Raw genomic sequence first — 17,192 nt, forward strand, 5'->3', positions numbered from 1 at the left:
ATAAACCAGAGCCAAATGTAACCGTCTGAGTCTGGTGGCAATGATCATACTTCCCAAAATTCTTGACCAAGAACAAAAAATTTTAGGCATATCTGAGAAAGACATAGATACACAGATGATAATCGCAGTGTGGCGTTACTAAAAAAATATGCTCCAATCCACGCTGCGAAGGTGGTTGGAAAGCAAAGCTTTCAACGACACCTACAATAACTGCCCATGCGGCGTCACTTGAATTCACACACGTGTCTCTACAAAGAGTGAAACCAGAGATTCTGCCAGCCGTTACCTTGAATTCGCGGGGGCGACGTCCGGAACGCAACAGCAACGTCGGCTAAGGACGGGCTAGAGTGGCGGACGCCACCGCTGTAGCCCGGCCTTGAGTCGGGAGAAAGAAAACGGAGAGGAGCGTGTTTCGAAGAGTGAGACAGCGGAACCTAGCCATCCTGATGTGCCAGCTTGGGGCTACACCGTCGCGCAACACAAGCGCAGTCACCGAAACAATTCGGCATGCGAGCTTAGTGATTCCCATTTATACCGATTTAAACTAGTTAGTTCAGTAAGTTCGAAAATTCCGAGAAAGCTGAGGGACCTTTTATAATAGCTATTTATAAAAACCAGTTGCTACTTGCGCCTTTTGTAATTCCTCTTAAAACACAACCGAATTCGTATTCACCAATTTAGAAAACAGAGTCCTATTTGTGGCAAGCAGTGTGCAAAAGGAAGCTTTTACTAGTTGCTACTTTGGCCTTTTGTAATACCTCTTAAATCAAAAGCGAATTCGTATTCACCGATTTAGAAAACAGAGTACCATTTGTCTTGGGCAGTGCGCAAAAGGTAGCTTTTCTCTAGCGGCCAGATGTCTGTATAGGGTTTGTACATTTTGTTTTCCCGCCCTGCAAACCAATCCTGGACGTATGTTTGCCACAGGACCACTTAACTCCGTCGGGTTCGGGTTAATCTGGAGGTGCTGTCGAGCAAGTTAATCAAGCTGTGTGAAGGCAGGGAGCAATGGACGCGAAGCTGCACCAAAACAGGCCCAAAACAACCGCCGCTTTAGCTGACAATAAAGTCCTATCGCCGCCGCCACCGCCGCCGAGCAGGCACTTGCGCGCGGGGAACGCTAGGTAAATTGGCGGAGCCATCTATAGCAAGCTCCGTGAGTGATACCCTCTGCCCCCCCCCCTGCTATCCTTCGCCGCCGCCTCCGCCGTGTTGGAAGTTTCTTTTCCCGCACGCCATGAAAGAACCGTTGGCAGGCAGAGCTAGAAAGCTTTGCTTTAAAATGCAGACATGTTAACTTATTAAAAGCGCTCTATAAAAATTACAAAATTCGTCGGCCGCCGTTTTTCGAACGGCATTTTGAAATATCAAACGGCAACAGTAATGAAATGTTCCATTTAGTAGGTTACTCGTGCCGTAGGGTGCTTGATTGACGGGCGTATCTTCTGTACGGCACCGCTGGCATCGAGGCAGCCGGCGTCGAGCGCTGGAATGCGGAAAATGTAAATCGACTTGAGCAAGCTTCTACCGTGTTATCTTGGAAGGAGCGCTACGGGAGACGAACAGCATGAGAGGTGAGAGAGAAAGAAAAGGGGGGCGTTTACTGGAGTTGGGCGCCAGACCACTATCGTCTTTCGTCGCCATTTTCAACGAAGTGAGCAGATACGGGACGCATGTTTTAACACATGCTTCCATTGGTCGCCCATACGGGCCGCCAGAACGCAGGGGTTAAACAACCAGCGCTATTACATGCTCGTTTCTGACGCATGCACATTTTCATTGAAAGCAACGTCTCCGTATGTAAATTGACCTCGTCGCTTTGCTTCCGGTTTCATAAATTGATATGTCATTATCATCATCACCAACAATCAAGGGATCATCATCATCAGAGTTTGTGCTGCGTGGAATAAAACCGGCTTCCATCTTGCCATGTCGTTCATGGCTGGTGCTCGAAGTATTATTCGCTCGGAAGCGATATAGCAGTGGCGACGAGGATAGGACGGCATCTGGACCAGCTGAGGAGTCGAGCTGAAGAACAAGACTGTCGCTCAGAAGACGTTAACCAGCAGGAACCCGCCACCGAGAGTACCCCGTCCTCATCGCAGGTGGACTCGACTTCATCTCCCGCTACTACGACCTCAGTGCAGGACAGCCCGGAAGCAGCCGAGGCGGGAGCGGGCCACCCGCCAACTTTGCGAAAATCGACAAGGCTCCGACGGGCCCCTGACCGCTACGGCTTTTCTCCTGAACGCTTTACCTATTAAGGGGGGAAGAGATGATATGTCATCATCATCATCACCAACAATCAAGGGATCATCAGCATCAGGATTTGTGCTGCGTGGAATAAAACCAACTTCCATCTTGCCATGTCGTTCGTGGCTGGTGTTCGAAGTATTATTCGCTCGGAAGCGATATAGCATAAATGACATCTGTTAGATGGCGCATCAATCAGCATCACATGTGGGAATTTAAATGGCCTTCAGGTTCGCGTTACACACAATTTGCTTTAGCTGGAGCGTGCACCAACACGAGCGCTGCCATTGTCATGGCTATGTACGCCGCCGTTTAGGTTGACAGATATTTAAATATTTTAACTAACAATATAATTTAGTGTCAAAGGTAATGTCAAGATTACTGTATTTTCTCAAATGTATTCAAGCAGCCGCCTGTGCAAAAGCTGTTCGCAAGGTGGCTCAAGGGGGCTCGCTTTTTTCTGCAAAAACACATTTACGCTAGCAGATAGGTTTAGCCTCAGATTTGAAAGAAAACAGATAACTTGTTGAAGATTTATTTTTATTGAAATCACGTTTGGAGGCACAACAAACAGTGAAGGCGCAGCAAGAAGTAGTCAGCGACCAAGGCAAGTGCGAGCCGTTGGCATGGAAAGGATGCTCGATAGCGGTACCACTGTGGATTAGCGATCGCCTATTTGATGGAAAGCTGCCCCTATACAATTTACCAACCTTACTTTTAAACTGTGGATATTGAGAATACCTTGAAGATTCAGCGAAACCGCACTCTTCTGAAAAGGTGTTCTTCTGTTTCGAGAAATTGCTGAGGCTCTACCTTCGGGACTTCGATGGGGCCAAGGGCATTTAGTTCCTCTACATTTTCTTGAAATTCTTTCCGGTGCACGAAGAAGTAATAGCCAAAGAGCTCAAAATAACCGAGCAGTCTGTCTGTTCTCATGCACCCACAAGTACAGAAACAAAACATTCTGGCGATACTGCAAGTTTCTTGTTTATGCAGGCATGTGATATGACAGTAAGCCAATTGGGAAATTGTACTTTTTCTGAGCTATAAAAACAATCACTTTTTTTTCACAGCTACGACACCCTGAGCCTACAAAAAATAAAGCTTCTACTGCAAGTATTCACAAACGTATGGACATTTTGACCGAGCACGTTATCAATTTCCTTTTACGCGCTGTCATCAAAACCGTGTGTTTAGTGGCGGTTTTCTATTTGTTGACCAGAACTGTTGCCCAAAAAGCCTGCATTTCTGATTGTGTTCAGAATGCATTTCAGTTTGAGTTAGAGTGGTGTCGGCAAATGAGTCAAATGCCGAAAGGATTAAAAATGGTTTTTCACGTTTACATCGCACTCACGCTAATAAGCTGGTAACCGAAAAACGTTGGGAACATAACGAACCATCGCACAGGAAATTTATTGATTATGAAAAGCATTTGAGTCAGTGCCCGATTAGCAGTAATTAGGGCGTTATGTGATCGTGAAGTGCACAGGATGTACATTGCGCTCTTCGGATATTTATAGTACGCATGCACGAGAACTATGCGGCTGTATCATATAACTCGTAGGTTTCCCAAAATAGTTTCCGGCAAGAGGCACACTATTCCGCCAATATGTAAAACCTCTCTGGAGGCTCTGTTCAGAAAACTGAAGTGAAGAAAAACAGGGCCGCGAAATGTTGGGAATACCGGAGGCTCTTCTGCTTTGCAAACGACAGTGTCTTCTTCAAATAAATCAGCCGCATATTGTAGAACATATTCTCTCGATGATGATGATGATGTTTAGAGTTTAATGGCACAAGGCCGACTAAGGGCAAAGAGCGCCAAACAAAAGTGATTACATGAAAGTGACATGGAAGTAAAAGAACATTTTAGTAAAAATAAACAAAGTAAAACACAACGTAATGAAGATGACTGGTGTAAAGGGCCAGGTTGTCAACATGCATGATAAGAAATGAGGTGTAAAAATTTTACGTCGGTGAGAAACTCGAAAACGCGTTTGATTGAAAACAGGGCTTCGTCTCCTAAGAAGTATGACGGGTGTGGTGGAGTATGTCGTGTGTGTAGTTGTGGGAAGTGTTTTCGTCGTGTAATGTCGAGTGCCTTACATTGTATGAGGATGTGGATCACGGATAGGGCCTCTCCGCACCTGCTGCACAGAGGTCTTGGAGATCCAGTGAGCAGGTGCGAGTGCGTTGCGTGCGTGTGCCCTATCCGTAAAATAGCCAAGGCGACTTCTATGTATCTGTTCCGTGTGTCGGAGGTGTACGGTCCCAAGTGAGGTTTTATTACGTGTAACTTGTTGTCTGTCTGTTCACTCCAGTGTGTTTGCCATGTTTTGCGAAGTTGTTGTCTGCTGTGTGGTTTCACGTTGGTGTAGGGTAATGTGGTTATGTCTACTGTATTCAAGAGTGTAGCAGCAGCAGCCATTCGGTTCGCTGCTTCGTTCCCGGCTATACCACAGTGGCCAGGGACCCAGCAAAGAACCAGTTCAAATTTGCGTACATACACAGATATAATACCCTTGACTATTAAATTTATAACGTGATTTTTTGAAGCCTTTGTTGACGACAACGCCCGCACAACACTGAGAGAATCTGTATATATAATGGATTGTGGGATGTGGCTTTGAAGGATATGATTGACAACCAGAAGTACACCATAAGCCTCTGCCGTAAAGATACTTGTATTACTGTTAAGAGTTCTCGTGACACTAAGGCCGGGCCCATGCGCCGCGCAGGACACCGAGGTGGAAGTTTTAGAGGCGTCCGTATAAAATTCAGAATATTGGTACTTCTGCTGCAGATACAAGAAGTGCTGCAGAACTGCACATGTGGGAGCTCGGTTTTTATCTACCTGTGCGAAAGATGTGTCGCATGATACAGGGCGGAGATGCCATGGTGCTATAAAATCTGTTTGAGAACTTTGTATGGTGTCTAAAAAGGAGACAGAAAGCTCTGACGCTTCCTCTCTAACTCTGTAAGAGAAGGGCGCAGAGAACGATGGTCGATTTAAAAGGAGTTCACTCATGGATCTATCATAAAAACTGATTTAAAAGGATGGTGAGGCATGGATGAAATTTTAAAAGCATAAAGGAGGTCTGTGTATGCTCGCTGACGTTGTAGGTTCCATTTGTTGCACTCGACATACAGGCTTTCAACTCGACTAGTCCGGAAGGCGCCACACGCCAAGCGGAGCCCCAGATGAAGCACAGGGTCCAGCATTTTCAGGGATGTTTTACTTGCTGACCCATAAACAACACTACCATAGTCCAATCGTGAACCTATCAAGCTGGTAAAAACACGTAAAAGAAGTTGTTTGTCAGCACCAAAAGAGATGTGCGACAGACCCTTAAGGATATTCATTGTTTTTAGGCATTTATGTTTTAGCTGTTTTACGTGTGAAATGAATGTAAGCTTTTCGTCAAAGGTTATGCCTAAAAACTTGTGTTCCTTTTTGACAGGAATCAAGACACCATTGAGTTGAATGTCAGGATCCGGCCGGATACCACGCCTCTTGGAAAACAAGACACAAGTGCACTTCCCTGGATTAAATTTAAAACCGTTGCTGTCTGCCCAACCAGCTAGCTTGTTAACACCAAGCTGGACTTGGCGCTCGCAGACAGACAGGTTACAAGACATAAAGGATAATTGAACGTCGTCTACGTAAATGGAGCAGGAAATTGATGGTGGTAGCGCCTTCCGAAGGGAATTCATTTTTACAATAAACAAAGTGCAACTCAAAACTCCACCTTGCGGCACGCCGTTTTCCTGCACCTGAACCCTAGAAAGTGCAGTTCCAACTCGCACGCGAAACGTTCTTTCAGACAGGTAACTGGCAAGCGTGTTCATCATGTTACCCGACATGCCAAAGGACTTGAGGTCGCTTAGGATGCCATACCGCCACGCGGTATCGTACGCTTTTTCTAGATCAAAGAATACTGTCATACAGTACTGCCTATGGAGAAAAGCATCTTTTATATACGCCTCTAATGCAACGAGTTGGTCGTTGGTAGATCGCCCCGGCCTGAAGCCCGCCTGGCAGCTCTCGAGAAGACCATTGTACTCTAAGAAGTACACAAGCCTCCTGTTCATCATCTTCTCGAAGAGCTTACACAGGCAGCTTGTCAGGGCAATGGGGCGGTAACTGGCAGGAGAGGAAGGGTCCTTCCCTTCCTTTAGGACAGCCACTACTATGGCCTCCCTCCAAGAGCGTGGAATATGCCCCGAAAGCCATATTTTATTGTATAGGTGTAAGAGTGTTTCAAGAGTGTCTGGGTGTAGGTGCTGTATCATGGTGTATGTAATCTTATCTGCGCCTGGAGCTGAAGGTTTGCACGTGCTCAGGGCAGCCCTCAACTCATAGAGAGTGAATTCGGAGTTGTAAGAAATTTTTGATTTGTCTTTGTCGTGTAAGGGCTTTTTTCCTGCTGATGTTTTGTGTTTCATGAAAGTGTTTGTGTAGTGTGCTGAACTAGACACGTGTTCGAAGGGTTGTGCAAGAGTGTTAGCCTGGTCTTCTAGTGTGTCCCCTGTTGTGCTAACCAGGGGCAGGCTGTGTGTCTGTTGTCCTTTGAGCTTGCGTATACGTGTCCAGACTTTGTGTGTGTCTGTGTATGAATTAATGGATGTTAATAAGGTGTACCAACTCTCTCGTTTTTCCTCACGGCGCACACGTTTTCCAAACGCCTTGGCCCGTTTGAACAAAATAAGGTTACCCGGCGTGGGGTACCGACGAAGGATACCCCACGCCTTGTTCTGGGCCTCTCGCGCCCGCCTACAGTCCTCATTCCACCACGGCCTCCTCTGGTTGCACGGGGCACCAGAGGCGTGGGGAATGGACTTTTCGGCGGCGTCGAGGATGTGCGCCGTGAGGAGTTGTGCGGCTTAATCTACATGTAGGTGTGCTATGGATGTGTGGTGTAGTTTCGATGTCTCTGTAAATGTGTTCCAGTTAGCTCGTGCTTCGTTGAACCTATTATGGGAAGATGAACTGGTTGGGCCTTTACCTATATATCTAAGTGAGGTGGGGAAGTGGTCACTACCATTAGGGTCAGTTCCCACACCCCACTCGAGAAGAGGAAAGAGTACTGCCGAGCCAATAGCCAAGTCAAGACATGTGTATGTGTTGTGTCCTATGTTATGATATGTAGGCTGTTTATTGTTAAAAAGGCATGCTTCAGAAGATGTCAGGAATTTCTCTATCAGGCGACCTCGGGCATCCGTTCTGGATGAGCCCCAAAGAGAGTTGTGAGCGTTAAGGTCGCCTGTTAGAATGTATGGTTCGGGCAGCTGGTCAACCAGCGCCTCGAAGTCAGAGTTTAAAAGTGAAACATCAGGAGGAATGTATATGGAGCATACCGTTATCAACCTATTAAATATTATCGTTCGAATTGCCACAGCCTCAAGGATTGTGTTCAAGGTGACAGGGTGGCATGCTAAGGATTTGTCGGCGATTATGGCCACACCGCCAGAAGAGTTGTGCAGCAAACCCTGTCCTTTCTGTATACCAGGTAACTATTCAAGAAATTTGTGTTCTTGGAATTCAGGTGTGTTTCCTGAACACACATTACACTTGGCTGATTGCTATGCAGGATCTCATAGACGTCGTCAAGATTACTTAGAAGGCCTCTGCAGTTCCATTGAACGATATTTTCTCTTCCCATTATTATGTGTTAGAGCTACTGGAGTGTGACTATTTATGTAGGGTCTTTCGGGGCTTGGACTCTTGGACGGGGTTTCTTTACCTCCTCTGGAGGTTTAGATGGAGGGACCCGTTCCTTCCGCTGCGAAGCAGACAGGAAGGGTCCCACATCCAAGTCATCATCTGATTTGGAAGGGGTACCAGGCGTACCGGACCCCCCGGACCTCGCACCCTTTGCGGTGCCCTTCGTTTTGGCCGCGACCGCCGAGGGCGTCAGGAGCGCCCCAGGTGGCACAGGCGCTGCGGCGGAGGTGGGAACTGCTGCGGTTTCCTCCAGCTCCAGCTCCATCTCCTCCGGGCCCTCGCATGTGCTTCGGGCCGGTGGAGAGGAGGAAACAGAGGGTGCAGCAGTATCCCCAACGGACGTGGATGCCACCACAGCCGCTGCTGACTTAGCAGGCGGTGCGGTGGCGGGTTGGGTCGCCAGAGGCAACCCAGGGGGGGGGGGGGGGCGAGAGGCGGGACCAAGTCCGATTTGTGGTACTGGGTCCCCGCCGAAACAAGACGCCGCTCCGCCCCCCGGCGAGCTGCGTCGGCGTACCTCCCCAAGGGGAAAGAGGCGAACCTCTTTCGCGCCTCGGGGAAGGAGATGTTCTCAGTTACTTTCACGTGGATGATCTTTTTTTCTTTGTGAAACTTCTCACAGCTACGGGAGTATGCCGCGTGCGGCCCCTGACAGTTTGCGCAGGTGAAGGTGGTGGAATCACATTTTTCAGTGGGGTGGTCGTGTGCGGTGCATTTTGCGCAGGTCTGTTTGCCGCGGCAAGAAGTCGTAGCGTGCCCGAACCGCTGGCACTTGTAGCAGCTGCGCGGGTTAGGTATGTACGGACGTACACCACACCTAATGAAACCAGCATTGAAGTGATCAGGAAGTTTTGAACTGCTGAATGTTAAGAGTATGTGCTTTGTGGGTATTTCTACATTGTCGCGACGGATGGTGATTCTCCTGACAGCTGTTACACCCTGATCCTTAAGACCTTCTAGAAGGTCGGCCTCTGTTTCACTTAGCAGATCTGGTTGAGATATCACCCCCTGCGAGCTGTTGAGGCTGCGGTGGGGTGACAGTGATGTCCAGATCTGCCATGCGGGTTTGGGTCAGGAGATTTGTGGCTTGCTGCTGCGTCTTGACTTCAACCAACACTTCGCCTGTTCGTAGTTTTTTCCTCGAAAGATTTGCCAACAATTCCTTCAAGGAACTTGGAGACGAGGAATACAGATTGGGAGGAGACGGGTTTGGATTTGTCGATTGATTCAAGGACCAAAAAACGGGGATAGTTGTCATGTTTCGGAACGTTGATAGTTGGTAGGGGTGGAAAGGAAACTTCGGTGCGGCCCCTTTTCGGGGGCCGATCACGTCTGGGGGGGGGGGTTTGAAAATCCCATATGATACATTGGAAAGCAGGGAGACGGGGGTACTTTCTCCTTTGACCTTACCCTGGTAGTCAAAGAGGTCCCAGAGCTCCCTGCCTGGTAGACAGGCAGGAAGCCCATCGGCCGGAGCTTGACCAAGGTTCCGACGGCCACCGTTTACGGCTTCTACCCTTCACCTTAAAAACACCTCGCCACGGTTGGACACGGCTTATGTTGGGAGCTCGGGGTCCGCGGTGTCGCTGCTCACCGTCACCATGAATACTCAAGGTGCCCCGTGCGGGGGAACATATTCTCTCCCATTTGTGCTCGGGAAGTTGTCATGCAGGAATATATATTGAGGCCACAATTCAAACGTTGTGTACACTAAGCATGCCATAGAACGTGACATCAAGGTAGTTAACAAAATTGCGGCTTCAGTAGGCGATTAGGTCTATGTTTTGCAAGTCATAAGTGCTGATCTCCATCATGAAAAGAAATTACCCGCAGAAAAAGCTTTGGGGGGGGGCTGCTTTTATAGACATTCTGATATCTTAAATAGTGGGGTTCCCCTGTAACTTTGTGACCGTGTCAGGCGACTTCAAAGACAACTTACATCGGCCCAACGGGCTATGGAAATACAAATGGTAAGGGTCACGCATGGGCATAAGAAAACAACTGCTTGGATAACGGGACAGACTGATGGGCCGGACATTCTAGATGAAATAGGACAAGACAAAGAAAATGGGCATGGTTGGCACACGTAATGTGCAGGAGGCACAACAGGTGTACCATCCATTTGAAACGCTGCCAATAGACCCTTATGCGACAGGGTTCGGCCAAAGCCTCCATGGAAAGGGGACCAAAAAAACGTGAGGGCAAAGGATCCAATAGATGCGGTATGATGGAAATCTTTTGGAGAAGTATTCGTCCTGCATTGGACAAAAACTGATATATCAGTGTGTCGAACGTGAACCGAACCGAACCGAAACCAGGAGCCGCATCGGTAGTTTTGCCTGAACTGAACGAAGGAAAATAAATAACGGTTACCGGTTCACGGGAAAATTGTTGAACAACCCGTGGTTGATAACACACGGTTAATATAATTCAGGGCGTTTTTCCATCTCACGAGATTAGTTTTGTAACATATCACGCACATTTTACCTTCAGAACAGTAACAACGCTTTCAGCGCTCTTTGTGCACTCGAAACATTGGGAAAAGCATTCCCGGCAGTGTTTCAATGGTGTGCTGCTGCTGGTTGCGCGTGCAGAGTGCAAAGGTGAACAAGACACATTTTCCGTATTATGCAGGCCATATAGAACAGTGACTCTGCCCTTCCTTAGCAGCGACTGTATAGGAGCAGTAAGGCTGCATGTTTGTTTCACTGCGGAAAAGGAAATGGTGACACTGTAAGAGTTCCGCGTAGTTGCATTATATAATTTGAATTTGAGAGGTCCCGTACATAAAAAGTGTGAATACTTGACAAGTGTTAACCCCAAGATTGGTTCTTTGGCTGAGCCACGGACATCATGCATATTCTATTGCCACGCCTGGCCGCTAATTTTTTGATCTAGACGAAAACTAAAAACACCTGTGTGTTGCTTTCTCGACGCGGGTTAAATATTCCCAGGTGATCAAAATTTCTCTGCCACACCGCAATCGGTGCACCTGATAGCAGAGACATAGGTTTGGGGCCTCAAATGCTCAACATCATTTTTTACAAGTGTGTTATAAAATGACAAACCATATCACTTAGGTTCCCATTACTCCGTATTAGGTTCACATAAGTACAATTTCTGCTCATTTTCGGAGCCTTGAACCATCGAACAAGAACAAAACCACGGGATATATTGTTCTTTAGACGTCCCTCCTTTCTCCGACCATTCAAGTAACTAAACTTGCCGTCACTGCGAGGGCAACGAGTGCCGCGGTGCCTCTTACAATCGTTAGTAGCTCAGAACGCGTACAGCTGACAAGGTTCGACCGGCCATTTGCCGTTTAACGGTGACGCCAGAACTTTGTTACCAACCCCTCTAGTATCTAACCGACGCAAAGCCAACCAGATCACATCTCGTGCTGTGTAGCGACAAAACTACTTATATAATGCAACATGTTTTGAGGAATAGGATAACGAACACGGGATCTCAATCCACCATATGCTGTCATCCCATTCCCGAGTCTTACCTGTGCCGACGGGGTTGCGCTTAGGATTCGTGTGGTGGTGGCATATACTCCTACCATAGCCCGCCGATGGCCTGACTCTCGAGATTATTTTGAAAACAGCGGATGCTCAGTTTACCACCACGGCGACGAAATAGCTCCCATCCATAACTTGCTGTGGATGCCCATCGCCTTGCCTCCGACGAGGGCGCGCCATCTTGGGGCCGCAGACCTTTGCATAGACGACTTGACAACATAAACTTCATGGATACATGAGCCTCATCATCGTTCTCTCCAGGAAATCATCAGCGAAGCGAACATTCCTATGTCAATTTATTCAACTTTCCTGCTCATCAAGTCACACTCACTCATCTATGCCCTGTGGCAAAATAAACGCTCTAGAAAACGTTGGAGATTTGTGATAGTCCGAGAAAATCTAAGATGGTGTTTTTATATTGCTATCAAAATTAAAACATGTTTCCGACTTAGATGCAATACAGAGCATTGTTCGAATAAACTGCTTATTGTACATAAAGTAGGAGTTTCGCAAGAAATGAAAAGTTACTGGTGTATAGTACAAAAAATTTAATTTCGTGGCTTCTCAAGATGCAGAAAAACGGGACCTAACATTTTAGCAATATCTGATAATGAGCCATGGTTGTAAAAAAGTTCCTCAAAGAGTTATTTTTAGTAATAAAAAATAAAAAGGTAATTCTTTTAGCCGTACTTATTCTATAGCGAAAAAGGACTGCGGCGACAACGGAGATACTTTGCGTTATTTCATACGCTTCCTCCATTCACTTGGTCGTCGACATCTGGGGAAAGATAGTTCGCCGGTCTCCTAATTGCCGTCGAACTCAGGATAAGTGAGCTCTGAAAAGCAACAAAACTTATAAAAAACCCAAGAAAGAGTCTGAATAGATAAGCTAAAAGCAATCTTCAATTGGGTAAATGAATTGGCATATTTGTATCTGCTGGATAACAGGATTTGGGTCATTTTTATATGAAGTACGATTTCTGTAGGCGTTTGCAGGGCGTTACCTCATTCATTTTCTTGCCAACCCTTGTTTAGGAGAAAGTTGCCCAGTTTTCTATGTCAGTGGTGTTTTATCTACTTTGGTTTTGGTTTTTGGATCTGGACCGTTTCGAAAAAACAACCTTAGTTGCTCATATCCGGCTCACAGGCGTTCCCGGTGCACTTTTCTTCGAAACACAGCTTCTGACGACTGCACCGTGCACCACCCTCACTTACTACCAGCTACGGGCGGTGCCATGTCACGCTTGGGCCTCCTGTAAGGACCCCCGGCTCTCAAAGGGTCGTCTTTGGCACCGGACTACCGCCACATGGGCTGAGCCATGGGAGCCGCTGTGGGCGGCACCAGTCTTCGTGAGCGATTACTGACGAGAGCAGCGGCAACCGCGGCCGACGACAGGAAGCGGCAGGCATAAACGTCCTGCCGCCGATACTTTGAGAACGACCACCTCATTTTGCAAGATCAACCGTGCGCAGACCTTCAACGATGAGGCATCAATTGTTGTGAGCTTCGAATTAACCACCGGCGAAGGATCAGCTGCTTTGTGCTCTTTCTATGCTTGTTGTTTTCGACTGAGCAAGTATTAATGAGTTGGTTATACACATCCACCGATCTCTATCGACGCTGCGACATCTCTGGCAACTCCACGATCCGTCGGCAAGCAACAGGATGACCCCTCGGGGCCGTCCACTGCTTTGGATCCAGGTCACCGGTCGCTAGGCCTAGCAGCCCAGTCGGTGTACATTACCGCGTTTGGCGCCGTGCGGCTGTCTCACATGTCGGAGAAGCTCGGAATAGCTCGATCCACGCATCTGATGGTGACGCCCACTGCTACAGACGCTTCTACTGACATGGCACTAGACGACTCACCACCAATGGAGGTAACGCCACCGCTCCCGCTACCTCCGGCTGACCCGTCTAGTCTACCGAAGCGCCTGTCGGATCCAACAGCACCCGCAGTCCCGACCATTGACACAACTGCGCCAGAAGCCAAACGGGTGTGTACACTAGCCACAAACCCATCACTCCTACGGTTGGATGAACAAGCTACATCACCGGCTGCCCCACCACCCAATGGAGCGACAGGCGGTTTCCAGTGCGACACGGGTAAGGCTACGAAGCCCTCGACGTACGAGGTTGCGATCAAGCCTCGGGAGCGCTTCAACATTTTCTCACTTCCAACGAAGACGCTCGTCAGCTGCCTAGGAACGTCTGGATTTACAGGCTATGCTTACCACAATCGCACCAACTCAATATCAGTATCGGTGTCATCTCTGGACGCTGTCGAGCTATTGTGCTCCCTGGATTGTATTCCTCTTATACCTGAAAAGAAGCTGTCTCTGCAAGCGTAACTGCTATCAGGAACTGACATCAGGCGCTATGTCGTTTCTGGTGTGGACCCCGGAGAAAGTCCAGATGACCTTTGGTCTCGAATTCGGTGCGCCACCCACCAGGTGGTCCTTGGTCGGTACATGGCCTCCGGCCGTACGTGCCTTGTTACTCTACGAGGCCCACTGGAGCCACCCGAACATTTTCTGCACAACGGGTGCGTACTTCGCCCTCGTCCATACAAAGCCGGAGTGGTCCACTGTTATCGATACTTTCTTCAGGGACACATGACCAAGTCGTACCCATTCCCTGCACCAGAACCACCGGTACCAATGCATCGGAACCAACAGCTAAGCCGTCGGCTGCATCGCAACGGACCGACTTTCAGTGTTTCTGTGCCGTACAGATGACCATGGGATCACGCACAAAAAATGTCCCACTCAATGCAAAGCCATTGTCGCTAAGCGACGCGCGTAAGGACGCCAGTCTGGTCCCCGCGAAATCCCTACGTCGAAATGGTTTGGTTGATTGGAGGAGCGCGAGATATGGGAAGCCTACGCCATCCGAAAAGAAAAAGGCTGTATCAGTTCGCTATCGATTGCATTGTGGACAACTGAGATGGAACTACTTGACAGTTCGTAGGCAAGGGCATGCGCATGACAAATATTCTATACATTTTCATCAAGATTGATTAACTCTTACTGTCGCGTCATCTGAATTCTTCTTTGTAAGTTGTGTTTGTTGTGATTAATAATCATTTTGTAGTATGCGCTTCATTTGTGTGTGTATATCCTCGTCCGTGTCCCGCCTAGCTCCAGCAATGTTCCGAGTAAAAAACCAACCAGCCCAATTTCAAGCTCTGGTAAACTAATTGCCTGCCTCGCCGTTTTGATTTCACCGCTTACGCTAATCCATCTATACCGGATCGGCGCTGCGGCCCCACCAGCTTTCCGCCAGGCAAAGCCCACATTTATGTACTTACGTCTTCACCACAAACTGCGATCCCCTTGCGCACGTTGTGTACGGCATAACAAGAAGTGGTTGCGGTTAAGGTGCAACTGCTCCGATGCGCTGTAATTCTTGTGTCATGCTATGTGCGCCCACACAGAGGACGTGCACCTCGGCTACGATTGGGCTGGCTATCCTGTGTGCGCCGTTCGAACGCAGCCTGTCCCATACTTGTGGCTGGGGACTTTAATGCCCCTCATTGTGACTGGGGTTACCCCACCTCACGTGAACGCGGGCGTGTGTTACTGGACCACTTTAGGTATGCAAACTTTACGCTACTGAATGACATCGCGTGCCCTACGCGCCGATGTATTCATCCTCGGGTGCAACCGCACTCACCGGAATTAACATGGTGGCTTGGGGGTGATACGGTATCATGGCAGCGAGAAGCAGACTCTGGGGCAGGGACCCTCACCCCATTAGGAATGGCATTACCCCAAGCTCTACGCGTTGCCGTAGGCGTAGCTGCACGGTGGTCAATTGGGAAGACTTTCGGGGTACAAACAATACAAACCTCAGCCCAGATCCCATCGCTGTTATTAGGCATTCTCTGAATGAGGGCTCTCAGAAAACGTGGGTAGAGGAGTCCCTGCCAAAACCTGACCTCCGACTTTTGCAGCTACGGGCCCAGCGCAAGCAAGCTGAATTGGCTGCTTCCCGAGTTACCTAGTCTGTGGAGGCACGAATACGCTTACCACGTTTGACTGCGGCTTCCAGGCGTCATGGGAAGCATCTGTCAAGGCAGCGATGGCTGAGGTGCTGTGAATCGCTCGGCCCATCGGCGACTACATCATCCATCTGGCGCACTTTTTGTGCGACGGGAAGTGGAGGGCGCACTCCGGTGGCGGCCGCTAGTGCATGTCTGGCATCCGGCAGAACTCCCGACCAATTCGCCGCTGATGTTGCCCGTGCCTTGTACACTGCCTATGACATCCTTCCAGCCAGTAGCCCGTTCCAGCTTCCTTGGTCACACAAAGTTGGTTCACCACCATCAGAAGTCGCGGCTCATGGAATTCAATCTGCTTTTACAATGGCGGAGTTCCTAGCAGCGATTGACCACGCAAAACTTCGAACGACTCCGGTACCGGACGGCATTACCTATCAGGTGTACAAGAACCTCAATGAACCAGCGCTTAGCCATCTCCTTGACTACATCAACGATATTTAGCTCCATGCCGATATACCAGAGTCGTGGCTTCACGCCGATATCGTACCTATACCAAAGCCACGAAAGCCACACCACCCACTTCCCAATTTGTGCCCGATCACCTTGATATCCACGATTTGCAAGCTTTTAGAGCACATGCTGGTGGTCCGGCTTCAATGGCGGTTGGACACCTTCCAATGGTACCACCCAACCAAGATAAGCTTAGACCTCGCCTGGGTACAGAGGGTGGGCTAGGCTATTTGTCGTGAATGGTGCTACAAGGCGGTCGTTCACCCAAAGTGCGGACAGTCCTTGCCATCGACATCCCTAATGCCTACGACAACGGCATTCACGGGGAAATCTAGGAAACTCTCCGAAGCCTTTCTCTACCAGACAATGTGTGCGCTTTCATCGAGACCTTTCTTACTGAAATATCTTTTTCTATACGAATCGATCGGGCAAGCTATGGACACTTCCCACCAGTTCGCAGAGTACCTCAGGGGTCGGTTATTTCGCCCCGGCTTTTTATTATTATGATGGTGCCGCTTGCGTGGCATCTGGGCTCCATACCGGACCTGCATTTGCTCGTCTACGCGGACGACAAAATGGTATGAACCGTTCACCCAGACCTGCATCGGCAAAGCGTGTGCCTTCAACAAGTCCTGACAGACACGCAGACATGGTGCCAATACGCTGGACTGGTACTTTCAGCAGATAAAACAGCCATTATGACTGTGGCCAATGCTTGGGGCAGTCACAAACTGGCGATTTCTCCCCTCACAGTCCAAATGTCCGGCCAACCCATACGCACTGCCACATCTCTTCGCGTGCTATGGTTGAAAATTTCTGCGTCTGGGTCGGCTGCCATGTGGCTTTGATCTGCCCGACAAAAAGAAGGACAGATGCTTCACCTGATTCGACGCATCTCGCAGAAGTCTGGGGGCTCCTGCTCCAAGATGGCTCGGCTCCTGTCGAGGTCAGTACTGCAGCCTCGACTGGTTTATCAGGCCCAATTCCAGTACATGACTCAGATAGAGTGGGCCCGACTTGAGCCTATTAATAGAGCCGCAATGCGCACCATCACCTGCCTCCCTAGAATGACCGCGATACCATCGCTCGAAGTGGAGGCTCAGATGAACACGCTTGACAAACTGGTCGAACAACTTCGCTGAGCCCGTATGCACAAACGTACTTTTTTTGTGGAAGCAGTGGCCT

General features: G+C 48.8%; 1 pseudogene; it reads left to right on the forward strand.

The window, feature by feature from the left end:
• Nucleotides 1–13,873: 13,873 nt before the first annotated feature.
• LOC144139874 (uncharacterized) overlaps nt 13,874–17,192 on the forward strand; it is a 93,207-nt pseudogene continuing 89,888 nt past the window's right edge.

The sequence above is a fragment of the Haemaphysalis longicornis genome, unplaced genomic scaffold, assembly GCF_048455015.1.
Source record: "Haemaphysalis longicornis isolate Haplotype H1 unplaced genomic scaffold, Haemaphysalis longicornis Haplotype H1 scaffold_5, whole genome shotgun sequence".
In the NCBI taxonomy this organism is placed as follows: Eukaryota; Metazoa; Arthropoda; class Arachnida; order Ixodida; family Ixodidae; genus Haemaphysalis; species Haemaphysalis longicornis.